At 44.2% G+C, this 22326-nt stretch overlaps 1 long non-coding RNA gene across 1 annotated transcript in view; it reads left to right on the forward strand.

The window, feature by feature from the left end:
* Nucleotides 1-861: 861 nt before the first annotated feature.
* LOC138266639 (uncharacterized) overlaps nucleotides 862-22326 on the forward strand; it is a 113804-nt gene continuing 92339 nt past the window's right edge. Inside the window, exon 1 of the long non-coding RNA XR_011199591.1 lies at nucleotides 862-961. This is a non-coding gene — a long non-coding RNA (uncharacterized lncRNA). The remainder of the gene's footprint in view (nucleotides 962-22326) is intronic.

A 22326-nucleotide genomic window follows, 5' to 3' on the forward strand; every position in this document is an offset into this window, starting at 1 on the left:
TCTTCATGTGACTGACATACTGCTTTTGATTTTTTCCCTGATCTGCATGTGATGGAAGCTTGCAAAGCTATTGCCTGTGCTGTCTTTAGTCTCTTGTACCACTGCTGTCTGTGTGGTTCCAGTTCACTATGTGATGGAAGCTTGAACCTCTGCTCTCTGTCTCGAGAATGACAGAAGCACGCACCACTGCTGCTTGTTTTCCCCTGTTCTTCATGTGATGGAAGCTTGCACCGCTACTGCCCGCGTTCTAGTCCTGTGGCAAAATGGCAAGCTCGAAGTTCAGCACAACCATGATTCTCGTCTTCCAACAATGAGCAAGTGAAGTAAATAAATCCGACCAGCGTGGATGCGCTATCTGTAAATAAACTAATTATAGATTCTGCCGTGGCCCGAAGATCGTACGGGACCACGGGGATGGGACGCAAAGTCACTATGAGAAGAACGAATAGAAACAGATCGAAAGATACAGTCGCAGAATGGAACTCGCGCGCACCCAGAAGTCCGGGCAGCGCTGCCGTTTTCTCTGGTGCCTCAATATTTGCAATGTGTTTTCAGATAATTATGCTTAATCAAAAGCAATCAAAATATGCTAATATGAATTATATCTCATTAGCTTCAACCATGGGGGAACATATGTAGAAAATAACCTCGTGGAAGCTAGATATATTTTTCAGAATACTTATCTATCAAAGCGGTAACCTTGGGCTGTGCCTCAGTCGCGCGACAGCCGCAGGAGATGCCCACGCGGAGATCACACGTGCCTCGCGCTTGTTTAGTAACCAGGCTGTCTGGCAACAGCTCTTGAGTTTTAAATAGACGGAAATTGTATATAGATTAGAATATTACCCCAGGGAAGCAGACAACGTCATGTCCAGCGCTGCCTGGCTGAGGAGGGGATCAAGGGCTCACAGCCTTTCACCTTGGCGAAGAATGACTCCGGAGACTGGCCCAAACATTCCAGGTACTTCTATCACTAGATGAATACACAAGACTGGCAGAGCAATTCTGGGGCTGGCTGTTTCGGGGTGGGTGGCCCTCGGATGCAGCGCCTTTCATCTCCAGGGCTGGCAGGCTCAGGGCATTGATACAGGGATATGAAGTTTAAGTGTAAAACAGCGCTCCCTCCTTGTTTTTCTAAAATGTCTCCTTCTTGATTACTCCCGTTCGACCATCACCCTGCATGCTGTGATCCGTACAGCCTGTCACGGTGACAATACACACCACAAAGTTCGTGCTGTATCATGGTTCATGAGAATATATCAGTAGTTTGTGGGGTACTGTATAAGGCTGAATCCAGACGGTGATGCTCCTCCGTGTTAATCAATGCTGTCCCCTGTAACCTAATCTTGCGGTTCCACATTAAAAGTGTGAAAAATGCCTAAGAAGTAGGTGTAGTGGGGGATACTCAAGCCGAGTAGAAAATCTCTAGGGAAATGGGGTGATTTGTCTATGTCCCCCTTTGTCAAGCCATTGCCAGGGACGTTGGGGGAGTTTACACCCTCCCAACAAATTTATCTTGCGATAAATGAGTACAGAGGCTTTTAGTTGGGTATGGTGAAGTGTCATGTCGGATTTCACCAGGAATTTTACACACACAAACAAAAACTCACACACACTCTCCCTCAATCAGTATGGGAATACTTAAAAAATGTTGATTATTTCACAAAATAATGTGCTTTCTCTCAGTGCCCCTACCAATCTTCATTCCTCTCCCTTTCCCCTGGCCCTAAGCCCCTCTTGTGCTTCAGCTTGTTGTATAATGTATTTCAACATTATGTGCCAGCGTGATTGTTGGGAAATGTGGAGCTCCCCTTCCCAATCTTACAGCCGGAGCTACGCCCCTGGCCATTTCTGAAACCGACCATGACCATATAAGGATTTGTTTTTCCACACCTAGAGGAGTTGACTAGAATGCACTCAACTTCAGCAAAGTCAGGTCGCTTCCGCTTATCAAAGAAGAACCTTAAGAAAATACACCTATCTTTGACTTCCCATGGACTGAGATACTTTTTCACCTTCCCAAGATGCAGTACGAGCACTCACATTTTAACATCCATACCGCCCTAATAAGATCTGGAAAAAACTCAAAGTGAGCCAAGAGGTGCACACTTCCTTCCTAGTAGGATACGCATAGGCAACAAAATTCCAATTGACCACTACTCTTACTCTTTGTCTTCCTGTATGCCTGTTTACACACTTAGAAGATCCCCGTTACACTAGAGCTAGAAGCAGCCCAGGACCACCATGCCTAGTCTCCTGAGTTCCACAGCATTTTCAGAGAAGAATGGACCAGCTGGGTGACAATACTTTTGGATACTTAAGGGCAGATTTACAAGCCCCTTGTGCTGTACTTGCATATATATTTTTTTATGCTAAGGCAGCTTTAAGGAGGCCTTCCTCTCGCGCGTATTTACAAAGTAGTGCATTGCATTAATTTAATTACTTTGTAAACCATTGCGTGGGGCATAATGTGTGAAAGGGGGGTGTTATGGAGTATGTTAACGCTATTGTCCATAGAGCACTGTATTGTAAATACAGGGCAACCAGGGTGTCATTCGGTAGGGCAGGGCGTTCAAGAAGAGTGGCGCATCAGGACAGATGCTCCACTTTCTTTTAAATATGCCCCTAAAAGGGGTGATTAAGCCCACATTATCTGAACACCATCCATCCAAATGAATTAACCTATTAAAAACTGTAGTGAACCAGGCTTGTCGAATCCCTTCTGGTGCAACCACTACTCTCCCTGGAGACGGTTTGAGAGCATATGCCCCTTTGACATAAACACCACCCTGAATGACAGCACATATTCTTTGCCTGTATTGGCCTGGGGCAGGGCACTATCACCCCGTTGTACCTTTTAATGTGTACTGTAATAAACGGTCAATAAACATTTGACATAAACATTGTTAGAAATTGGGTCTCTAGGTGGCAGAGGTTTGCACCCTGTGCAAGTACGGACTATAATCCTACTTAGGGTAAGAAAGATACACATGAAAAGTTTACCTGTGCTCACGCTTTGGTTGCTTGGCACTCAGCAATTCGGCTAAACTAAAGAGACAATATGTAAAGTATTTGTACATACACACACACACAGTAACAAAATGAAAACACCACAGAAGAAGTCCACACCAGTTTAAAAATATAGCCAATATTTATCTGAGTCAAACAAGATCAAAATGACAAAAAATTAACATACACAAGTCAAGTTATGAATTTTGAAAGACAAAATCAAAATGCAGTGTTTAGAAGTTAATAGCTCAAACCAGGGCTATCTGGTTGCGCTGAACCAAGGCAAATCCAAGAGTTCAGTCTGACCGTGGTAGAGTGCTGACTCGCTGACAGTACCGGTTGCTTTGATGCTCAGGGATGATGCGATTTTCCCAAGGAAGGGATGCGTTGCTAATGCAGGCGATGCATTGTTTCCTGATTGGGCAACATCATGGATCTAGCTTGTCTCTAAGAGTCCATACACAAGCCAAGCCCTGCCTACTTTTACCATGCAGATTGTGCAACAAACATAATGTAAACATGTGATACAATCTCTTCAAAATTCAAAAAAATACATTAAATTTCTTTAACATGCCGAAGTACTTCACCTTAGTTTGTCAGATGATATTACCAGCAATGCGATAAGTGAAGTGAGAAGCAAGTAAGCAGACATGTAACCCGTAAAACGGGGCTCAACTTTTATTCTAGGTGCTGCAACATTACAGTGTATTAAATCAAATAGAAGAGGTACTTGTATGGCACACATGTATTTAAATGTGTGCTCAGTTGTGATAAAAAAAAGAAAGGGAAGGATTTATGAACTGAAATATTTGCCTAGGATTGAACAGTTTGAACAAGCAGGGAAGCCAGTATTGATTCCAAGGTATCTGGTTTAACACTTTGAAATTTAGCCATGAGATGAGTATATCTCTCTATCTCTCTCTTTCTCTCATTTACAAAAGGTCACTGTTTTATTTTTCATTCTGAGCTCACAGGAAGGCCCAGAAAAAACACCAACAAAATGATGGCCCACGTGACTCATGCCCTCAGAACCAACCGCCAAGCCAAGAATGTATTGATTTGGGAGTGTTATGCCATAATCATCTCATAAAATTACACTCCTGTGTACAGTGCAGCACACATGTGATGTGTGGTGAATGTGGAAAAATTAAAAAATGTCTTACTTTGCGCCTGCTTCAAGGAAGGGATCTTTTGTGATGCAAGCCTGGTGCGACTATTGTAGTAGATCATGCTTTGTATCAAAATCCATGAGTGGCTGCTGTGATCCACCCAAGTAACACCGACTCCTTGATGCACAGTGGCGCAAAGCAGCACAATAATAATTTGCATAGAAAGAAGGGCACTTGTCAGTGCCAAATAGCTCTTTAGCTGCAAATTGTAAAATATATTTATTGTACTATATTATGCCAAGTATATCAGCGCAGAAAAATGATTGAGTGCAGTATAGTCATAAAAAGAAGTGTCTGAAAACATATTACACTACTATGCATTTATACCCCTTGTGCAGCTGGAAAGTTATTATTTCGTTCTGATTCAAAGGTTTACTTTATATACTGTATTGTGTTCACTGACAAAGTTGCTAGGTTATGGTAGGCCAGGAGACACTAATGTCTCACGTACATTTCTCGTTTTAGCAAACATAACCTCCTTTTCAAACCTGGCAAGGGAAACAGGGATTGGTGAGAAGAATAGAATCGGAGGAATAGTTCTGGACTTCTGAATGCTAGATAATGTTGCAATCAAATCTTTATGGACAAGGGTTTCCCTACACATTGTGTTTAATTTTTCACAAAAGTAAATACTCCTCTCAGACTTTGAATCGCTTGGCTCATATTGCATGACTTTGCGCCACCACAAAGTCTTGATAAATCTCCTCCCGTATTTCTAAATCAATATCTAACATTTTGTGATTTTTTTTTAAATTGTTTGTTTTGCGAAATGTGCAGCAAGTTAATGTACCCATACTGTGGCTACATGACACTAGGGGGCAGATTTACGAGAAAGTGTTGCATCCGTCCTAATGCACCACTTTTCTTGCGTCTCCTTTACCCACCCCCAACGACACCATGGTCATGCCATATTTACAATATGTTGCACCATGGCGGTTGTTACCACAAAATGTCAACATTTTTCACTCTAATTTGGCGCTTTGTTGCACTAGCGTAAAAAATGTTGACGATAGTGCAGCAAAGCACGGGGGCCTATAGATTATTATGGGTGCGTCACTTTAACGTTTGCCCTGAGCAGGCATTAAAAATGGCACAGTGAAATCTTGTAAATTTCACGGTGCCATTTTTTTCAGGCCTCCCTGCGTGGGAACGCCTCCACAGGCATCCATGATGCCTGATGCATGCATAATGTGGCACAAGGGATTGCAAAGTGGCACAATACATACATTGCACCACTCAGTAAATATAGCGTAGAGGAATGGCCACCTTAACGCCACCTTAGCGTCATAAAATTGACACTAAGGCGGCGTTAAGGTGGCGCTAGGGGTTTGTAAATATTGAGCAGGGTGGATCAGACTGGAGTGGGGTGGATTGGACTGGAGTGAATTGGGGTGGGGTGGATTGGATTGGGGTGCGGTGTATTGGATTGGAGTAGGTAGGTTTGACTGAGTTGGATTGGATTGGTGTGGGGTGACTGGCTTGTAGTGGGGTGGATTGTGGTGGACTGGAGTGGGGTGAATTGGGGTGGAGTGGATGGATTGAATTGGAGTGGGGTGAATTTGAGTGGGGCAGATTGTTTTGGATTGGAGTGTGTTGTTTGGCATTGGAGTGGGGCACGGTGCAGTGAGGCAGATTAGAGTGAAGTGGATTGAAGTAGGGCAGATTATTTTGAATTGGAGTAGGGCAGATTGTTTTGGATTGCAGTTGGGCAGATGGTTTTGGATGGCAGTGCAGCACATTGCAGCATGGGAGATTGTTTTGGAATGGATTGCAGCAGATTGCAGTGGGCCAGTTTGTTTAGGATTGGAGTGGGGCAGATTGGAGTGGGGTAGATGGGAGTGGGGCATATTGTTTTAGATTGTAGTTGGGCATACTGTTTTGGATTGGAGTGGGGCAGACTGTTTTGGAATGGAGTGGGGCAGATTGTTTTGGAGTGGTGTAAATTGTTTTGGAATGGAGTGGGGCAAACTGGAGTGGGGCAGATTAGATTGTCGTGAGTTGGAAGGACTGGAGTGTGGTCAGTTAGAGTGGGTTGTATTGGGGTGGGGTGGATTGGTGTGGGGTGAGGTGGGGTGGATTGGGGTGGATTGTAGTAGTGCGAATTAGAGAGGGTGGATTGGGGTGTACTGCATGATTATGTGTTATAACATCATTTCAGAAATTACTCATAGTACAGAAACAATGTTGCTTTTCAATATTTAGGACAAGATAATCGTCATCTTTTGATAACAGCACCCACAGGCAAAAACAGAAGAAAACATGAGTGCAATATGAGAAAAGATGACTTGGCAAAATAAAGGAAAGTTAGCAATAAAAAATAAAACTTTGCAATTATGTTTTCCATGAGTCTCACACACCTTCTGTTTGCAGGACACTAGAAGTTAAAAGGAACAAAATAGGACCTCAATCACATCGGGTGCAGCAGATTGGGCACTGATTTAGTTGAATCAATCAGTGCTTGGTCCCTGCTCCAAATGGAGGCCTGGAAATGATGCAAGGCCTTCAGTGAAGAATTATGAGGCTGTAAAGCAGAGTGCCACACAAGCCAACAAATGGCAAGCAACAGGCGGGCTCGAAGCCCTTTACTGTACACAACAGTCTCGAAAGTTAGACATGCACTAGTGCATATATTCGCAGGCTCGACCCTAAAAATGACATGGTGGTGCGCTTGCCAAGGCCAGGCCTATTGGATTTGGAATGCTTATTTATAAACATTTGCAGTTTACAATTTTCTCGAATCCAGCTGAGGATCTACTGAAATCTCACCAAATTGGAATGCATCAGCTTTTACTTTGAGCCCCTATTTCCACACAGAAAATTGAGACCTTGCCTGTACTTTTGGAAAAGGTTGCAAAACCTATTGAAAACAATAGAACTTGCCTAGTTTAAGTTCTGTGTAAGGTGTATGAGAGTCCTTCGATGTTTCTAATAGGATTTTCAATAGTCTAGTATTGGATAGGATCTCTTTAAGTTTTAATAAATGTAAAAGGAAATTAATTTAATCTGTCTAAGTCAAGTTAATATTCTTTTTTGCATCCGTACTAATCATATATGAGGTCTCTAATACATTGTCATAATGTCCTATCTCTGGCTTAGATTGTGAATTTTTCCTCTTCCATGTGGGAAAACGTAATGGCCTTTACACAAATATGTAATTAGAATCCCTTTTTTATAGGCAATAACTATTCTTTAAGATGACCATATATGAAAGCCCAGCTACAGCCACATGTTTTGCCTCCAATTTGTGAGAATATTTGCAGGTACATCTTTAATCAAGAGGTTTCCTGTAAAGAGTGTCTGCATCACTTCATTCTTCCCTGAAACAAAAATAATTAATCTAGGAAATGGAATGCCTTTTCATGTGAAGTGTAGTTTTATTAAGTTGGAAAACGCATCACAAATGTCAGGTAAATCAGAAAAAGTTGTCTAGCTTCACTGATACCAAGGCCCAGATTTACGGTGTGCTTGCGCCATTCCAATGCCACATTAGCGTCATTTTTTTCACACTAGTGTGTCATTGGAAGGGCAAAAATGCTGCACCATATTTACAAAGTGGTGCACTGCTTGCATTGTACCACTTTGTAACCCCTTTTGCCACATTATGCCTGCGCCAGGCATAATGGATGCAAGGGGGGGTGTTCAGGCACTAAGGGGGTCGTAACAATGGGTCAAATGAAACTATGAGATTCCTTTGCGCCATTTTTATCAGCATTTGTTAACGCCTGCTACATGCAGGCATTAAAAGAGGCTCTCATTGTTTACAATGGGCTCTGGGTGCTTTGCAGGATTAGCGTCAACATTTTTTATTCTAATCCTGCAAAGTATCGGATTAGCATAAAAAATTATGATGTTAGTCCCCCTGACTACCACCATGGTGTGCCATATTTTAATTACAGCACACACATGGTGGCATTAGGAAGACGCTAAGGGACGGAAGAAAAGTTGCGCTGCACATTCATAAATCTGTCCCCAAGTAAGGCCCAGATTTACTAATGCTGTGCTGTCACAAAATGGTGCAAATCATTGATATTTACTTTCTAGTGCAAAAGGTATTTTGTGCAGGACACATGCCTTTCTCTCCTTTGCACCTCTTTGAGTCAAGGGGGCTTTACTGAGGTGTTAAAGTGCAAACATCCATAGTTTTTGATGCCAAGCCCAAATCTAATATGATAGCCAAACTGTGCTTTGAGTCAAAATGCAACACATCCCTGAAGCAGATGTTGACAAGGAAAAATGTTTTCATTTCTCAAGAAAACCCACGGAATGCTTGTGTGTCGAAATTCACAGCTCACATCCAGTGCACGGGATTCATATACATAAACATAGGTATTTTTATGTAAAGGGTATGCTTATGGACAACTCCTATGCTAGACAGTGCACACTTACTTCTGCGAGGCTGTGCATCTCTCAATGTAGTCTTTCATAGTTTCAGAGCAAGGATGGCCAGCAGCAGTAGCAGGCCACAGCAGGAGGGCAGTTTTAACAGCTGCGATTCTTCACTATGTTCCCCCCCACGTACACTTCAGTGTAGCAAATTTGGTCCCTGCACTCTAGTATATGAAAAATTGTTTACCTACCCCTAAATTTTCAAATATGCTTGACTTCGTTGGCCAAGATTTGACCTTTTCCAACTATTAATCTGTGCAGCCTGGGGTCTCGGATAGGGTGACCAGGCATTCTGGATTTGCCTGGATTAGCTCTGGTTTTTGGTTATCTGGTCGAGGAGATTTCAGTAAATTAAGCACCCCTCCTGGGGTTTTCTAGAGGTTTGAATCAAGCTTTATTGAGTTCCAGCGCAGGAATAGGTATCAGTCTACTCATTAATCAATTTAATTAGCATTTATGATAGCCTTTCTAAAAGCTGTACTTAATTTATGCCCATTAGTGCCTCAATGTCTGTGTTTGTTATGTTGGTGGGAGCTGTCTTTTAAGTCATTCTATGCCCCTCTGGAATGTGAAATTGAGTCTCACTTCTGTTTTTGTGAACTGTCCTGGCTATTTCTTAAACAAATCTGGCTATCTTATACTGGCAGCATCAGTGGTGTACAGTGGCAACTAGTAGCTTTTGAGAGTGGTGGGGTATAAAAATCATCTTCAGTAGTCACTGATTGAGCAAAGCGAGTACACCATCTGACCCAATGGGCATCTACTCTAAAAGGCACAGAGCCTGATTTAGATTTTGGCTGACGGGTTACTCCCTCAAAATGGTGAGGGATATCTCGTCCACTGAGATCTAAATCTCATAGAATGTAGCATTTAACCTTTTGTCATAATTTAGCAAGTTACTATAGTTACTATATCCATAGAGTACTGTCTTTCACTTGCACATTAATTTCATACAAGTTCTTGCTACTGAAAGTATGCTATACATTAGTAGAGACACAGTACAAGCTTGTTTCAGGAGCAGTTACAGAAGCCTTTGAGTGACTTACTGGCCACTGTGGCAAAACGTATTTTTTATCAACAGCAGATGAATTACTTAATAGCTTCTAGGCAGAAATGCTTCACACAATCTAGAAAGAGCAAAGTATATGGCGTTGTTACTCATCAGGCAGGAAAAGGTATGTAGAGTTGCATTCCAAGCCAAAAGCAAAATAATATATTAACATTTCGTTTTATTTTACAGTTGCACTGCCAATATTATTTCAAATTGTCTCTTTGTTCATAAGATAAGGGCCTTTCATGCATGATGTTGGACTACAGTTGTGTACCCTAGGCCATCCTGACTAGTGAAAGTACACTCAAATGAATCCATGTGGGTTTTATTTTGCAGCAATGAATTTGAAAGCATCACAGGAGCAATCTGCGGCACATTTCAAATAGTAAACACGTGGAATAATGCCAGCTGTAACCACAAAAATATATGATTTCAAATGTACACGGCTGATTGAAATGCAGACAGGCTGCCCTTAACTCTGAATACAATTAAACAGTTACTCTGAATAAAAATAAAAAGATTATCTTGCTTTGTCTCCTTTAACATTGTGCAAGTTTTTTCTCATTAATATTTCTTCCTACTGGGCTCAAGACCATAACATGCCCAATTCAAAGCCGCATTGACTTATGATATACAGGTATCGCTGATGTCCCTTGGATAAATTGACCCACAACAGAAACACTCCCTTTCATAAATCAAGGTCACTGGTATGCGACAAACATTTTTTATTTTTGTGTTAGGGGGCATATCTAAAATATTGTTCCTATGCATCCTCGAAATGCTTTGAGCGAGAACATGACTGGTCCCAGTGCCCCTTGCTCCGCACATCGCTTGGCGGATAAAAATGGACCTGGTTGAGTCTCTCCTTAGTGGAGGACCCCACCCCATCTACCTCCCCTACTGGGATACTCCTGTGCAAGGAGCCCTTCTTCCCTCTAGGATTTATGTCTTGGGCACCTCCAACACCCATCATGTTTCCCCCACAAGGGCCTGTGTCAGTTTGCACTCAGTGCACCTGTGTGGGTGGTTGGCTGGTAAGGAACATGTGCCAATGAATGATTCCAATCCCATGCGCCCCTGCAACCTCCTTTCAGCTCGCTGCCAACACCCATTGGAGGGTCTTGTGTTATCTTCGCCTAAAAGGAGAAGGATCTCTTACATGGACCCAAACGGTCCCACCAATTATGACCTTGCCTGCCCTAGGTTAGCATAGTTCACCTACTATCTGGTCCTCGCTGTACACACTAACATGGGTGATGAATCAACCAAATCAGCAGGTTGTCTAGGAACATTTCATTACCATCTTTTGACAAGTGAACCCCGTCCTGCAAGAAAAAAAGCTCACCCTTTATGCAACCATGAGGTACATCTGACAGTCTAGATGACCTAATCAACTTACCCATCTTATTATTCAATCACTTCACCGGGTTGTTGAGTGATATGACCTAGTTACCACCTCTCCATTTTAACCTGGGAATGATGTTGACCTACGCTAGCAGGGTCTGAAGAAATCGCCTCACAAGCCAATAGATCTTGGAGATTATCAATTCATACAAGTACTTCTTGCCCATCTTCACCAAGTCATGTCCTCCAAGATGCACCACAATGATCCCAGGGGGTGAATATTGCCGAGGCAACAGTTTGTCCAACTGAGACCTCAAATGGGCCAAACAGCCCTCCTTGACTGCAGAAGGTTAGCCGATATCCTGCATGTCTTGCCCTGGTGGTGAAGACACCTGCAGGAAAAAACCCTTTGCACGCCGAACATAAGAACGGCCCAACACCAGAACTTCTGCTACCTCTGTTGCTTAAGTGTTGACAGGAGTCATCAAGGGATCCAGTGGCTGACTCATGTCCCCATGCCTTCTACCTGCATCATCAGATGAATAGAAAAAGGAGAAGAGGGAATTAGTGCAATCTTACATAATGCTTGTAACAATCAGAAGTTCATCTGCCAATCTTTTGAACTGCTGGGCCTACAAGACGCATCACTGTCGCAGTGGTGGCAGCTCCAATCCTAAACAAGTGGGATCAAGCACTGCCACCCATCTAAGTATTCTACAGAACTGAAACTTGGTCAGCAGTGTCCCATCTGCATGCACCAGAAGGAGGCCCTCAGTTCCCTGGGATCGGTGTGCTCGAAAACCTTCCAAATGTCCCAGTGGACAACATTAATTACCTGGCACCCTACGCAAAAAAGTGTGATCGCCCCTACCTATCTGATAGGTCTTGGAGTGGGGAATATTGATCACCAGGGAGCCATTCAGCCACTAGATGTAAGCGTACTGCAAAACTCCATGTGTGTCACTCTTGTTTTAGGCTGCCAATTCACCTACCCTTAGGGCACCATAGCATGCAATTGCAAATGCTGTCACTGAAAGGCAGACCTCATCCTGTGACCTGCAAATGTTCTCGATGGTGGACATGATTGTCGCTAGCTTCCCTGTGTCAATAGGATGCCTGGAGTTAGGTTTGGCTCCCTCCACGTGCTGCCAACTCCTCAATGCCCTCTGCTTTTGTCCCATCTGTGTGCCCCAGCATCCTTGCAAAGGATATCACAGCAGTGTGGTTCCTGGTGCATGCAACTGATCGCTCTTCATTCCTTAAAGATTCCAGAATGCAATTACTGACTTAGGGGCAAACCAGCCCCCCACCCCATTGCACCCCAATTATTTGCAATACATGCCAAATGCCTTCTCATAGACACACCTCGTCCTGAGTGCTAGACTGGCTGCCATGAGGTCTGGTAGGCTGGGGCACTACGCAGACACAGTTGCTCCAGGTAAGGCATAGGGGACTCTGTTGCCTCTAGTGATGGCACCTCAAAGCCTTTATCTTGAAACTAGATAAAGCGTCAACCACATTGTTCAGTTCACCCAGGACATGTTTGGCTTTAAAAAGTACATTCAGTTTCAGTCACAGCAACACAATCTCTTTCAAAATCCTAAGGATCATTTTACACTTTGCTGCCTATTGTTTAATGCAATCCACCAGTATCATGTTTTCTGACCAGAATACTACAGACTGGTTGTGGAACTGTTCTGGGCAATTTGTGATGGCAACCGGAATGGGAAAAAGCCCAAGAAAACCAATATTTGTGACCAGGCCTGACTATATCCAATGCCTTGGCCACCGCTGAGCACATCTTGCCAGACCCAGAACAGCACCAAAACCATTGATGCCTGCAGCATCAATGAACAAACCTAACTGCTTCTCAGATCCTGGCGAACCTCACATGACAACCTGGTATGTTGGTGCTTCACTTTCAAACCAGACATGGCCAGCACAATTGATCATGAAAAGGGGCAGTACATGGGAATGATAATCAGAGAGAAATTTAGCTAGTCGAACACTCCTTGCAACTGGTGGAAGGTAACCTTCCTAGCCCCCAGGCATGCCTTTAAGGCTATGGGAAAATAGTTAACTTCTCCAAGGGGTGTCTCGAGACCCCGGCGACAGAGTCCAATCCAATCCCTAGGAATTCAATGGTTTTCACAGGCCCAACTGTCTTACCCTGAGCTAAGGGTACCCCAAAAGTTGCCATCATTTTCTGAAAAGACTGCAAGGCTTCAGCACACTTTCCCATCCTGTGGTGTCAAAAAAACAAGAAATCATCAAAGTAGTGCAACACCCACTGATGTTCCAACCTCTGCCTGAAAACCCATTGAGGAAACTCCTAAATTTCTTGAAATGGGCACATGAGACTGCGCAGCCCATAGGCATGCACTTGCCAAAATAGAAGGAACCCTCAAATTGAAAACCCAACAAATGGAAGTTTTCAGAGCGCACAGGGAGCAAGCAGAAGGCCGACTCCTGGCCCCAGGTCCTGAAGCATCTGAAACACTTCCATACTTGACAGAGCATAATGCCCAATCAATTGCTTCATTCATTCACTGACCTGTAAGTGCTGATAGGTTGTATATTAATTTGTATTCTCCAGGCTTCTTTTTGGGGAATATCCCAAGGGGAGACCAGGTAAAGTTCTTCAGTGGGACTGACTCACAGGGAGCCGCAATCCTCCCCAGACTCATATCCTTGAGGATCTTAGCCCTGGCAACTGTGTGAATAGATCTGAGGGGCTGCTGATTCTTGTAGTAGGGGACACCAACACCCCGCTGCTGGGATTCTAAAGCCCTCTTTGAAACCTTTGTACAATGCCTTAGCTGCCATGGGATTATTGTATACATTGAACCATGGAACCATTGCCTGCCAGTTAACCGGGGAGGAGACTTTGAGCAAAAGGAGATGATCAGTGTTGTTTTTTGGCATCTCGGTCCTTGGACTTTTTGAAGCACTTGGCCTTCGGGTGCGATGCCAGGCCACAGAATGTGCAGCAATACTTGAACTTGCAAGTCTTAGGGGACCAGGTACAGAATTGCCTTTTAAAGTCTCAACATGAGCGTCCTTCCCTTCCCCTAGCGGGCTGCCACTCAATCCTGAACCCAACCGAAAGGGCTGACTGGGAGTAGCATCAATCCATTAAGCCTTCATAAAATGCAGCTAAGTATTCACATCACCTGATCCCATGCTAGCGTGGGCCTAGTAGCCTTAATCCTCCTGAACTACTTGTCGTACTCCCTCCAGGCCGTGCCACCAAACTCATCATGTGTGCACACTATTCTATTCTGGTAACATGCCAGTTGGGCTCCTAAACTAGAAACATATTTATGCATAATTGCTGGATAAATCGTAAAGCCTCTCACCCAACTCATCACTGTATCCTCAACACTCTTTTTTGTAGGGCCAATGGCCATAGTCCCTATAGTGTGAGCACTCCTTGCACCACTTGTCCTCTTTCCTTTCAGGCCTATCCACGATCAGATCGCACATATCCATGCAACTCCCCTTTCAATTGTTTTCTTTAATGTCCATTGGCACATGCCTGCCCAACTGGTCATGTTCAGACCTCACATTCTGGGCCCAAACCAATACCCGGCAATGATGTCCCATTACCTGTTACCATGGGTTCCTGATTGGGGAGTGTTGCCCCAACAATCAGTGGTCCTGCAGGAGGCATGCTGTTAGCAAGTGGAGTAGGCAGAACTGTAGTCCCCTGCTCCGCTGGTCCCTGCCAAGGATGCGCCACCTAATTGCACTCCCTGATACCCTGCCATAGCTATAGTCCCTTGCACCACAGGGATAAGCTGTGGCGCCCCACTGACCCATGTCACGGGTGCACCAGTTATTTGCACTCACTGGCACCTTACACCACCCAGGGCCTCTTAACACTGTCACCTTCTGTCACACCAGCAAGCACACCCCCCATGAAGGGAATGGGCTGCATTCCCACCTTAGAAAGCCAAGGCAACACACTGTCTAAGTTAGTCACCAATTCAGCCTGGCCAGAACCTCCAGCCGCAGTAACCTTGGTTGCCATGCAACTGTTACCGTTGTGGACAATACTACCATTTGCTTCAGGCACCACCACAACAGAGACACTACCCTGTGATACAACATTACCTGAGTCACCTGCTAGCTGGGTCTGCAGGGCGATCTCTGCACCCTCTGTCATAGCTACCGGGTTCCCTGACTACTGTCCCATTTCTTAACCGGGGGAAATGCCACCCTTGGTGCCACACCTGGTTTTCTAGGCCCCTCTGCAGGCTCTATCAGTTCACTGGGCCATCACCCAGTCACCTGCAGCTGAAACAGGGGCAACATTTTATCACTCTCATCCACCCTACCCATTAACGCCTCCATATGAAACTAAGCCATCGGACGTTTGGAGCCTCTCCTAGCGCCACCCGGCACTCTTAGAAAAGGCTTACCACAAAAGCATGCAACCCGCTCACTGCACAAAAACCTTAAATACAGCAAAACCGCTCAGGCACCTCAACCAAAACAGACCCTTGCTGAATTAGGCCAGTAGCTATACAGGCTGAAAAAAACCTCCAAAAATAAAGGAGGGGCTCTTGCCTTCTAAATATTTTGACCTCTACGTACCCCTGCACACATTTACATTGAATTTAAATTGCAACGGGAATACATGACCATTGTTTTGTGTGCTCTGCAGAGGGACCAACCCACTGTCAGGCACTTTCTTTGCCTTCAGCCTCAGCACCAGCACTCTAAATCAAAGCCCCTCATAAACACCTGCCACAAGTCAAAGTATGCTCTATGCAAGAGTAATACAATGCACAGAAACACCGCATGACGTAACATCTGACTCTCTTCAGGAATGCAACATTAAGTAAGGCATGTGAAATAAGAGGACCTAAATAGCTGACACACATTACATACATTCTAATATTCATTTCTTGCATATCAATCCATGTTTGTGGCATTAATGTTAAGGGTAAGAAGATAGGGCCAGTTTTAAAGTCATACAGCTGATAATAACTGCCGCTACAAAGCGCACCGTGCACCGCCAGAGACTGCTTCCCTGACTCTGTGGATACGGAGGGGACTCTAAGTCCCAGGATCCCTTTGGATTGTTTGCTGCCAGGGGGCGGCTCCACCAATGTGGGCGCTACAAAGCGTGCCGCACACCGCCAGAGACTGCTTCCCTGACTCCGTGGATCCTGGTGGGACTCTAAGTCCCAGGATCCCTTTGGATTGTTTGCTGCCAGGGGCGGCTCCACCAACGCGGGAGCTACAAAGGGCGCCACGCACTGCCGCTGCGCGGGACTCACCCGGGCAAAGCCCTGGCCAAGGTCGGGCCCATCTGTGCCCATCTAAGACTGTTCAAGGCCGTGCTGGGCATCCCCTCTGATCCCCAAGGTAGGGCCTGTAGCTCACTTAATTCTTAGAACTGTTAAAGCACGATACCTTTGTTAGCGTTGTGTATCTATATTCTTAATGGGGAAACGCAAGGCGAGGGGCAGCCCGCTCCGGATTCGGCTCACCCAAAGATTCCTAAACTCACTAAAGCTATGAGACCCTTGTCAAATTGTGTGACAAAAGAGATTGACACCTTAATAGAAGAGGTGGAATTAATTTTGAGCACAAAAGAGAGAAACATACGGAAGGAGCTGAGGACGGCCACTCTTATTCCATTTTTAGTTGCTGGGTCTCATACCAACAGCGGCTCACAATCTAATAGAGACTCCCAACTGGCGCAGGCTCCTCAACGTAGCTCTATGGACGCTAGCCCAATACCCTCTGCAACTCATCCCATATCTGAAGTTTCGCAAATAGACGCCATTATTCATGAATTTCCGTGTTCTAAGCGCTTTTCGCTACTGGAGGTACAAAACCAGGATCATGCCCAAATAAATCCTGCTTCACCACCATCCTCCCCCAGAGCAACCCTATCTAAATCTAAATCTGTGAGTGCTTCTCTCCAAAAAGACTGAACATCTTTGGTGACCAGCTTGGTGACCAGCTTGAAAAATGAAGTAGGAGAGTCGAAAACCCTAATAACAGAAATTCTTAGCTCCCTCAGATTAATCGCATCAAGGAGAGATTTCCCCTGCGCTGATGGAACTAAGATTGTCCTTCCTAACACTGATATCTCTTCTTCTTCTGGCCCGTCTCTAAGTTCCAATGATTGCTTGGGCATTACAAAGTCAGCATATTGCCGCAAAACTCCAGCGATCATCTCTGAAAGTGCAAAACACCCTCCAGTGGAAACCCACTCTCGCATGAATTTGGAATGGGACACTACATCGGCATACAACCAGCGTGCGCATTCTAGTAGTGGCCAGTATATTTATATGTGCAATGTACCTTCCTTCTCCCCGAATTTATGGGAAGACAAATTTTCGCTCATCAATAAGGCCACGCATTGGCTACGGCATGTTAGAGGCTGTGGCTCAATTATTCATGGGGACATATTATCAGCTGATCACCTACCTAGTAGATCTGGTGCCTGGGACATTATAAAACTCAATCTTACTAGCCCCCAACTGGTAAGGGGGCTATTACATAGGGAAGCACACAATTAAATATGAAAGAGAACTGCTATTTTTCTCAGCGATAGCAATACTGAAAGGCCAAAACCCTTATCAATTTCGACTACCACAACATCGCTCAAAGCTCTGGGTCACCCTGTTTTTAACGGGCCAGCACCTGGACGAGCTTGTATGAAGGCCATCGGACCTGTCCCCAAAGCTGATAATATGTGCGATCTTGACTACCAGGGGGCCACTTCTGACATTGATTGACTACACCTGCTTCTGCACCACAATACTACCACCAGCCTCTTCTCAGATGTATCACCATCTCCTAATAACCCTCCAGCTTTAGGACCTGCTCTTTCCTGGAGGCCATTATCTGACCCCACAGATACCTTAACAAGTACAAATCCTGTTGAGCACTCTAGTAGCCCCCTCCCAGCTGAAGCTTTTCATGAACATAATTAACTTACTGCTCCATCAACAGCTAAGTTCCTGTCCTGGAATGTAGCTGGCATCAGCAGCGAACTAGCTGATCCAGATTGGGGGTCGTACATTGATAATTTCAACATCTGTATGTTCCAGGAAACCTGGGCTACTGACAGCATGCATAGGCAGGGGTTTTGCTCTTTTTCTAAAAGAGCTAAAATCGTCCCTCGCTGGTAGAGCTGCTGGGGGCCTCATCACTTGGGTAAAAATGACGGAGATGGGTGGGGTAAAGGAATTACAGGTAGATTCCTACGATATTTTGACCATAATTATACAGCTAAACCCGGGTCCCCCTGTCCTGTGCTTAAATATTTACGACAAACCGGATTCCTCCCACCAGCGTTCTCCTACCATAGAGCTTCTGAACACCATTGCATTGAGTTTTCACCCAACCCACCATATTATTATAGCTGGGGACTTTAATGCCCCAATCGAGCCCAACTCTGCTTTTGCAGAGGTTACACAGATTGAAGATGCCCTATGGAACATCCCTACCTATTCTCCTCACACAAATCCCCCGAAGCTAGTACTAGGGCCATGCAGATAATTGATCTTATGATATTCAACAGTCTTTACCCTGGTAATGGGCGTGTTCCTGCTGATAACCCTGCAAGACCGACTTTCTTTAGGGGGCTTTATAGCAGTACATTGGATTTCGTCCTTTTTGACATAAGGGTCTTGCATCATATAAAAGATATGAAAGTGGGAAATCAGTATACAATTGACCATGTTCCCCTTCTAATAGCATACGATAGACACTTCTTCTTAGGCATTGTGCCTCCCCCTGTTTCCGTATCGTTTGGAGCGTTGAAGGTGTCCGGCAGTAAGCGTGTGGTGAGATAGGACTCCTTTCAGAACTCTAACAAATTGTGGGGAAAACTATGCATTTTAGTGTCTAGTCACCAGCTCTTCTTTGATCATCTTTCACTTACCCCTACTGAGGTTATGTCTCTTCACTTGGACCACTTTTCGACTCTTAAAAATGTGTTTTTTAAATCTGCCAGGGTCGTAGCCCACTCATCCTTCCATCCCAGCAATAAGTGGTTTGACAAAAGATGTAGAGAGGCCAAGTGTTCCTTGATAAAAGCACTCAGAACAAAAGATAGAGAAGAAATTGTCAAAGTTAGGCGAAACTATGCCTCCACGTGTAAGATTTGTAAAAATGACTGGGAAGAGGCGCTATGGAGAGAACTGGCACAGGCCGCTAGGGTTTCCGACTTCAAACGTTTTTGGTCTCTGGGGGTCCGAAATGTTCAAAAATCAGGCACCAAAACCAGAGTGTTACATTCCTCCTGAAGTTTGGCTTAACCACTTCAAAGAACTGTATGGATCTCTATCTGACTGTGACTTTGCAAGTCTGGGGGAGCCACTATCCCAAAATCTGGCCCTGTCTGTCATGGCACCCTTCTCACTGAAAGAAACCGAGCTTGCCATTATTGCACAAAAATCAGGGAAGGCTCCAGGGCCAGACAGCATCCCCTCTGATATGTATAAATCTGACTTGAACAAATGGGGCCCGTACGTGAACAGGGTCTCAAATGCCGCTCTGGAAAACAGATCATATCCTCCATCTTGGAAAGAAGCAACCATTGTGCCTATAAACAAAAAGGGAGAGAGAGGAATTCCAGAGAACTATAGACCCATAAGCCTTTTTAGATAATTTACAAAAATTTGTTTGCTATAAGCTCCTAAATAGATTACAAAAATGGATAGTCGATTACCAAGTGCTCAGCCATCTTCAGGCAGGGTTTAGAGATAAAGTGAGCACAATTGATCAGGTATTCTGTTTCCTCTGTGTTAAATGGAAAACAGTTGATGTGAACTCAGGCCGTCTTTTTGTGGCATTTGTGGATTTGAAATCTGCCTTTGATCTTGTCCCACGCCAATAGTTATGGGAAGTTATGAGCACCACAGGGGTCCCTGGTTCCATGATAAACATAATTAAAGATCTTTACACCGATAATTATGCTAGAATCCGCTGGGGCCCGAATGGTGAGTTAACATCTGAGTTTCCTACAAATCCTGGTGTGAGGCAGGATTACGTCCTGGCTCCTACACTATTCTTATTATTTAGAAACGCTTGCATCCCTTACCTTCTAGAATGCTCCAATGACGCCCCCAGACTGGGAGGGCAAAGGATCCCATGTCTGCTATTCGCTGACGACACATTGTTAATATCACAAATGGCCACTGGTCTTTCCAATCTGCTTACGGCGTTCACCGCTTTTTGTAAAGACCATGGCCTAGAAATTAACTTAAACAAAACTAAGTATATGGTATTTGCGGATGCAAGGTACAAGAAGAGGAGACACATCTGCCTGGAGGGCACCCTATTGGAAAGAGTGGGAGCCTTTGATTATCTAGGTTTAAAACTGTAAGATTCACATAAATGGCATGCCCACCTCCAAAAAATCAGCAATGCGCCTAAAACAAAGGGCAGGTGGCATTGCAAGATTTGCAGCCGGGTCCCCCAGATTTGCAGTTACTCCGGCTATAGAAATATACAAATCCCAAGCAATCGGGGTGGCTCTTTATGGAGCCGACCCATGGGATTACTGCAACCTGAGGACCTGGAAAGGGTGGAAAACTCCTTTCTAAAGAAGCTATTAAGGGTTCCTCCTAGTACTCCATCTTTGCCAATTCGAATGGATCTAAATCTTCTTCCAATAAATCAGATTGCTGCCCTAAGGCCATGGTTGCACTGGATTCGGATCTGGACCTTGGATTCTCTTATACCCTACAGGCTTGGGCTGAGAAACCGGCCGAGCACCAGCACCACTGCGAAAATCAAGTGGTGCATTTATGTAAAGCAAACTCTTTTTACACTTGGGCTGGGGAACTACTGGACAGTTCCACTTTCCATTCCAAAAAATGCCATTCAGATCCTAAAGGATGCATACTGGCTCAATGTCCAAACTTTGAACTTAACTGATGCTTCTCTCTCCACTATGACTAGCAGTTTTTTGCAAATTAAATGCAATTATGAGTTTGAATATCATATGGACACAATACTTTCCCCATTTGCACTCGCTTTGTACATCAGATTCAGAGTAGGGTCTCTCCCCCTGCGCACTTTAACTTGCAAATGGCCCAACTCAGCTGATAAGTCCAAGTTATGTCCAATGGGATGTGGCTATGAAGAATCCATGACCCATGTCCTTTTCCAATGTCCTGCATACTCAAAACAGAGGGTTCGTTGGATTATCCCTTTATGCAAGCGGATGGGATCTAGGAATTGCCGACCAGCTCTAAGGATACTAAAATCGGATCCATCTGCGCAATTGGCATGCTCTTTGGCAAAATTCTTCGAATCAATTTGGCCCTCCCGACTTGAAATTTTAAAAGGCAAACTTTAGCCATTGCCATAGACAGCAGGCAATGTATCCATATAGCTGTGCAATATAATGCAGGACTAATTGTATAGACTAGACAATATGTGCCCACACCTACTTATTTATTTAAACCTTTATGTACTTTTGATTCGTTCCCTAAATTTTACTGTATTTTAAAGTCTTTTTCTCTTTTAAAATCATAGATTTTATGCTTTAACTTCTAAAATATTATTTTGTACTGTGCTTTTATGGTATATTGTTACCGAAATAAAGCGTATGATGATGATGATGAACTACCTTTACTGTAAGCACTTATTTCTCCCCTTGCACTTGACTCGGATATTTGGATCCGTTTCACGAGGGAGCAAGCACCTTGCTCGTCTTTTGGAATAGTTTCACGAGGAACAAATACAGCAGCTCCACTTCTAAAGAAGCCATCAATCTGCAGCCAGGGCCTGGGGTGACACATGGGGGAGGTTAGCATGACAAGGGGTCTCAGTACAATAAAAATAACACAAGATTAGCATTATACACTTACCGTTATCGGAGACAAGGCACTATCATCAAATCAAGCTTTATTCGGTCATAAATAAACCATCAAAGCATGCAAGATAAATCACAATTTAAACATTGTAAATACATACAAATTTTAAATGACTAAATACATACAAATCTACAATAATTCATTCAGATAAATATCATTCATTCCTTAAAAAGAACTTCCGCCTAAACCAATCAGCCTCAAGGAATTTGCTAACAACAAATACAATAACATTTGAGGTATAACTCTTCAAAATCCTAGGGGCCTACCTTATGCTGCCTCACTCCCAATTTCAAACAAACTGGACAAATCCACCTGCAACGAGGGGCAGCACATACAGGACAAAAAATCAAAATATGCTCTGTAGTCTCGGAAACTGAGCTACAAACAGGACAGTTATCTGACAATGAGCCATTTCCCCAATGATTTGTAAAAGACTTTAATGACAAACTGCTAAGCCGAAGCCATACAAAACGACTCCTAAGAAAAGGTTTTGAAATAAAATCCAAAAGGG

The sequence above is a fragment of the Pleurodeles waltl genome, chromosome 11 (genome assembly GCF_031143425.1).
Source record: "Pleurodeles waltl isolate 20211129_DDA chromosome 11, aPleWal1.hap1.20221129, whole genome shotgun sequence".
Lineage (NCBI taxonomy): Eukaryota > Metazoa > Chordata > Amphibia > Caudata > Salamandridae > Pleurodeles > Pleurodeles waltl.